The following is a 5,624-nucleotide window of genomic DNA, read 5'->3' on the forward strand; positions in this document are numbered from 1 at the left end:
AAATAGGCGATCTTCATGAGGAGATCCGCGCACTAATTTTGAAATAATGATCGTGAAATCATACGGAAGAATAAAAATACAAATAAATAGTCATTAGAACCGTAACTCAATAAAGTTAATGACAGGCTTTGGCCTTGCATCATTCTAGTTTGTTATGACCGAGATATGTATCAATCTTTGAAGACCATTCTTGCTGTCAAATCCGAAACATTGAAAATAAGAACGTTTTGTTGATGTTTTGGAATGGATTTTGAAGAAGAAAAATTATGAACAACTTGTGGTATGATGAATACAATATGTTTGATCATGTATCATCAAAGTATTTATGGTTCTTGAAACAAAATAAATTAAGCAAAATAAAAACTTCAAAGAAAATATGAAGAACATTAATTAAAACTTACTTGGAGGAATGCTTGAGGAAGAGAAGTAGAGATTAATGAGAAAGAGGAATGTGTATTTGTAGTTGAGTTAGGATTTAAAATCCTAACTTGATGAGAAATTTTAGAGGAAATCTTGGAGAAAAAACTTGAATAAAAAGAAATTAATAATAATAATAAATTAAAGGAAAAAGTGAATACGATGTTGTTATGCGTTTAAGCTTAGACGAAAAACTTATCAAAACAATTAAAAACAACTAAACACATAATTATATTCGTATTTCAAAAATTCTCTAGAAAAAACTTAAAAAGACAAAAAGCCTAGTCCATGCTATGAGTTTAATCGTCCCCTCTGGTGCAACGCCTTCTTCCTCCTCACATATAATAACTCTATGAACCAATTATATCTTTTAATTGCAAAACGAGTTCATATTAGTTCGTAGCATGGATACTGTTTTCTTTGTTTTCTGTCATAGCTCTCTCAACCAGTCATAATCGCAATAGGGTCTCCATTTCTTTTCTCCCTTTTCGAATTAATTGTGAATTAATTTCTGTTAAGATATGTTTTACAGCCACTTTGCTTCCATTAAAATACCAAAAACCATTGTTAGAAAAAGCTTACAGAACTACGATTTAGGTGATTAAGATCATTTAATCATTTTCTTAAATTGGGAAAATGATAATTTTTTCAATTTGTGTCGTAATGCAATTGGACTTGCAATAAAAAGATTTAATTAGTTAGTTTGAGTATATGGAGTTCACTTTTGAAAATGTGACGAGGAGGAAGGCACGCCTAGTAGAAGAACAAACCAATTCAGGGAAGGGAGGTGTTTTTTTTGTTTGTTGTTTAGTTTTTAGGGATTTTTTGCTTTTCATTTCGTTTAGGGATCTTATATAAAAGAACAAAATTAAGCTTTTTAATCAAAACTATGTATTTTTGACGAGTTTTTCGTCTAAGCTTAGACGTATAACATCACCGTATTCACTTTCCCCTAAATTAAATAATGAAAGGGAGACATTTTGCGGTCCACTTTCTAAAATTTTCTTTTTTTTCCTTTTTTTTTAAAAAATAATTATGTAAATAGAATTTAACTTTTATAAAGTGCAGAAAGCACCCTATAGTTATAATAATGAAAAAAAATGATTTTTCAAGAACTATTTAATATAGTAAAGTATTTTAGTTGAAAATAGTATATAAAATAACTTAGGCTTTTAAGCGAGTCTGGTTTTCGGTTTCAAAAATTGACGAATGTTACACAGGGAACGAGACGATAAATTGAGAGGTTAGATCGGGTTTAAACAGGTTTGAGTCCAATTGACTTTTTTGATAAACTGGGTCGGGTTATAAGCCGGGCTGGCAGGCCCAAATAGGTATTTTTACGCCTCTAGTTATGACTTATTAGGGTATGTTTGGCAATGAGCTTTTAGGGGCTTCAAGCTTTAAACTTTTAAGAAAAAGCTCCTACTTAACAAAAAGCCTTGTTTGGTTCAATGGGCTTGAAGCTTTTATATTAGGAGAAAAAACTCTTTTTCTAAACACTACTACCAGCGTTTGAGAAAAAGCTACAAGCTTTTACAATTAAATTTACAATTTTGGTATTTGAACTTTCATCAACTTTTGTTAATTTATATAATAGTTACATATTTTACCCTTATTCAAAACTAACTACCCCCATGACTCTTTAAAAGTCCATAACTTTTTCACACATTAATATTTTTTTAAACAAATTACATCATAAAAAAGAGCATTTTATTCTCTTTAATTTGAGTATGATATTGATATACTTCTTTACCAGTTATGATTGTCAACAAGTCGAGTCAAACGAGCTCAGGTCATGTGTAAGACCAAATTAGGGTCGGAACGAGTCGATTAAAAAGGGTTAATTTAGTTCGGTTCGTGTCGGTACGGTTTTGGGTCGAAAGTGGCCAGGTCAGAACATGTTTTAGATTAAAACGGTGTTGGGTCGGAAAGGGTTTCAAATCAAAAGAGGTTGGTTTAAAAAACTATCTATTTGAAATTACTGTACATTTTAGCTTTGTTTCTTGATTCTCGTCACGATTACACACTTGCTGCCTTTGCACGAAGTACACGTCTGCATTCGGGTTATGCGTGTACCAATATCAAGTGAATCACGTACCGACACTGATTATGCGGTTGACCTCAGGTTGCGCGCGCATTCCGCCGCACCGCGCTGGCACCCAATTAGTTTTATTAAAAGCTCCAGCTACTCTGCCAAATACCTAAATATATCTAAAAAACTCCAGCTACTCTGCTAAATACCTAAATATATCTAAAAAGCTCCAGCTACTCTGCCAAACACCTAAATATATCAAAAAAACTATAGCTAACAGCTACAGCTACCAGCTAATTTTGCCAAACATACTCTAAGTGAACTTTTTAAAAGGAGTATCACATATTTGAATAAGAAGTCAATAGTAGTTTAGATTTAATTAACATGTATGCTTCAACATGTAATAACAATACTTGAAATTATGTTATTTGTGATATATTGCCAACTATTTGATTTGACCGCGTAATTTTTTGCCTTTTCGCTTCTTATAAAATCCCACCTTATGATAAGTTTGGTGCATGGTGTGGGCTCGTGGAGTTAGCCAATTAGGGCTGAGTAGCAGGTCAAACTCAGACCAGTCTGGGCCAAAATTGAACCAATAACTTTTTACTCTCTGGACAAACTAGATACGCACATTTTTGTGTTTATCAAGTTGATCGGATTGGTTTCTTGAGGTTTCTCGATCAGATACCATATCTTGTTCATCTTTTAAGTAGACTTTTAAATTGTAAACAATGGGTGGTTTTGTTGTTGGCTATGATAATTTTTGTATATGTTTTTGCCCAATGGCATGATTGAAGATGGAATCTTGTGAGTGCCAATAATTTATTTCCAATGAATCAATTAGTTTTTAGTTAGTTTAATATGGCATGGAATTTCTATCTCTTACGTATTAGAGAGGCCGTTTCTTATTTTGTTCCGGAGCTATTTATAAAACACAAGCTCCTACAATTGAAATTAAAGGAAATTAGTTGATGTTATTATGAGTACATGCAAAGAAAAGAAAAAATGGTGCGTACTTGTCATAGAATTGGAAGATTCTAAAGGAATGCATGACTACCTTACTCGAAGATTCACTATAATTCCTAGCTTTCCTTAACTATGGAGATAAGAGCTTCCTTCACATCCATTGCACAATGCATGTAGCTATCGATAACAGAGGAATCATAGCATGCACTTCCATGAACACTATAAAATTACAAATCATTACGTGTGTCTGGTTGAAATTACATTCATTCTGGTACCATAATTGTAACGCCCGGAAATTTCGTTAATCGGCTCGATGGTTTTAAAGTTTGTTTAAAAGGCGGGGTTTCATCTTTCTAATTTAGAGCCTTGTAATACGTTGTAAAAGTCCATTTATCCATCCTTTTTGCTCATGACATCACCTCTTATAACATAAAGGAGTAGATTAGTTGTAGCACCCACTAATTTTCGTTTAACAATATGCACGGTGTAGAGTTTGTATGTCGAACAGGATTTGATTTTTTTAAGTTGAGGGGCTTTCGGGTACTTCGTAGAAGTTCATTTAAAAACCTTTTGGTCCAAGATATCACCAATTTGCATGTAGAGTGGCCTAAGTGTAAAATCCCTAAACCTAATTATCTTGACAACTTCCCTCCTAGCTCGTACGATCGGCAGTCAAGAAACACCACCATCATCTCGAAAGGTATAATTTGCAATTTTTGGACGAGATTTGAATGGTTTTTATGATTTTATAAAAACGTGTGTCAAAGCTGATGCGGGGAGTCAGATTCTGGTCTGTCTTCCCGACATCATAACTCTTTTTTAACAAGTTCAAATTGGTTGGTTCCACTTCTGAAAGTTCATATTTTGAGTTAGGATTACAACCCAATTGAAATCATTTAATTTGGTTTGGTAATGATTTTTAAACAAATAAAACCATTTTGTTGCGCACTGAAATAGCTACACGTATCTTTCTGTGTTGGAGGAATTTTTATGATTTTTGTGTTCACTAGAAAAATATAATAAAAATATCTTTATAAACCTAAGAAATTTATTAAACTCTGGTAAACATTTCATAATTTATTCCTATGATTTTCCTATGTAATAAAATACATCTTTGTATGCTAAAATCTGCTCCTTATACTCGTTATTGATAAATTCATTCATTTTAGGCTAAACCGGTGGCTGTCCAATTGTGTTCTTTTTGGGGCTGTTTAAAGTGAGGTTTTTACTCCGTCATCTTACTAGGTATGTCATATAGGTCAAACTTTATATCGTGAGCATTGAAGCTCATTTGATTTGTCAATTGTCAGTAGATTGAAACTAGGACTTCGGTTGACTAGATTTTTAATTGTTGCCTTTAACGCGTTGTTTGAGGGAATTAATAACCAATTCAGATTGTGTAGCCTCGGTATGTTATACGGGCTTTGGAAAACTTAAGTTTTATGTTAATGGGGCTGAATTGGTTGTCGGTTGCTCAAACGGGTCGGTACAACGCAAATTCGCGTTTACTTGGTAGTTGGTGCGTAGTTCATGCGAATTACCGACCCATTCAACTCGTGTAGTGTCGTGTGGACTTGTTCGCTGTAATTATACTAAGTTTGGTCCACACGGGGCTGAGTTGGTTGCTAAGTGCACAAACAACTCGTTGCATTCGATAAAATTAACAACTTTTGGGTGTAGTTTGGAAATCCTTTGTCCCCGGAATTAACTAAGGTGGTTTTGGTAAATACATGGCCTCGGGGGCTGATGTAATTGAATTTGGTAAGATTGAGGCTTTAGGTCAATCACATTTTGTTATAACGCCTCGTGGGATAAACGAGACGGTATGGTTTAGTTACTAATCCTTATGTGTAACCCGACAGGTTTGTGATTTGTGGATTTGATTAGAGATTCTCTAGCTCGTAGGTATTTACGTGACTCGTGTCAGGTGAGTTCACGATGCCACTTTTAAACTCTTTTTACGTTTTGGGCAGGCATACACACCGTATTATAATTTTACCCGATTTTACTCGTTTAAACTATTTGGATTATATCGTAGTTTTACTGGTATCGTATATCCCTAGAATTATGTATAAATTCTGTCATATGTCTTAGGATATTTTTAAACCCATTTACGATCATATATTCCTGAAAATTATATATATTATTTATAGTCTAGGCTTGAAGATGTTATTAGGCCTTGTATTATTTCCTAGAATAGTCATTA

Source organism: Bidens hawaiensis, unplaced genomic scaffold (genome assembly GCF_021521415.1).
Source record: "Bidens hawaiensis isolate Kalapana, Puna unplaced genomic scaffold, B.hawaiensis_p1.1 tig00052481_1, whole genome shotgun sequence".
Taxonomy (NCBI): Eukaryota; Viridiplantae; Streptophyta; class Magnoliopsida; order Asterales; family Asteraceae; genus Bidens; species Bidens hawaiensis.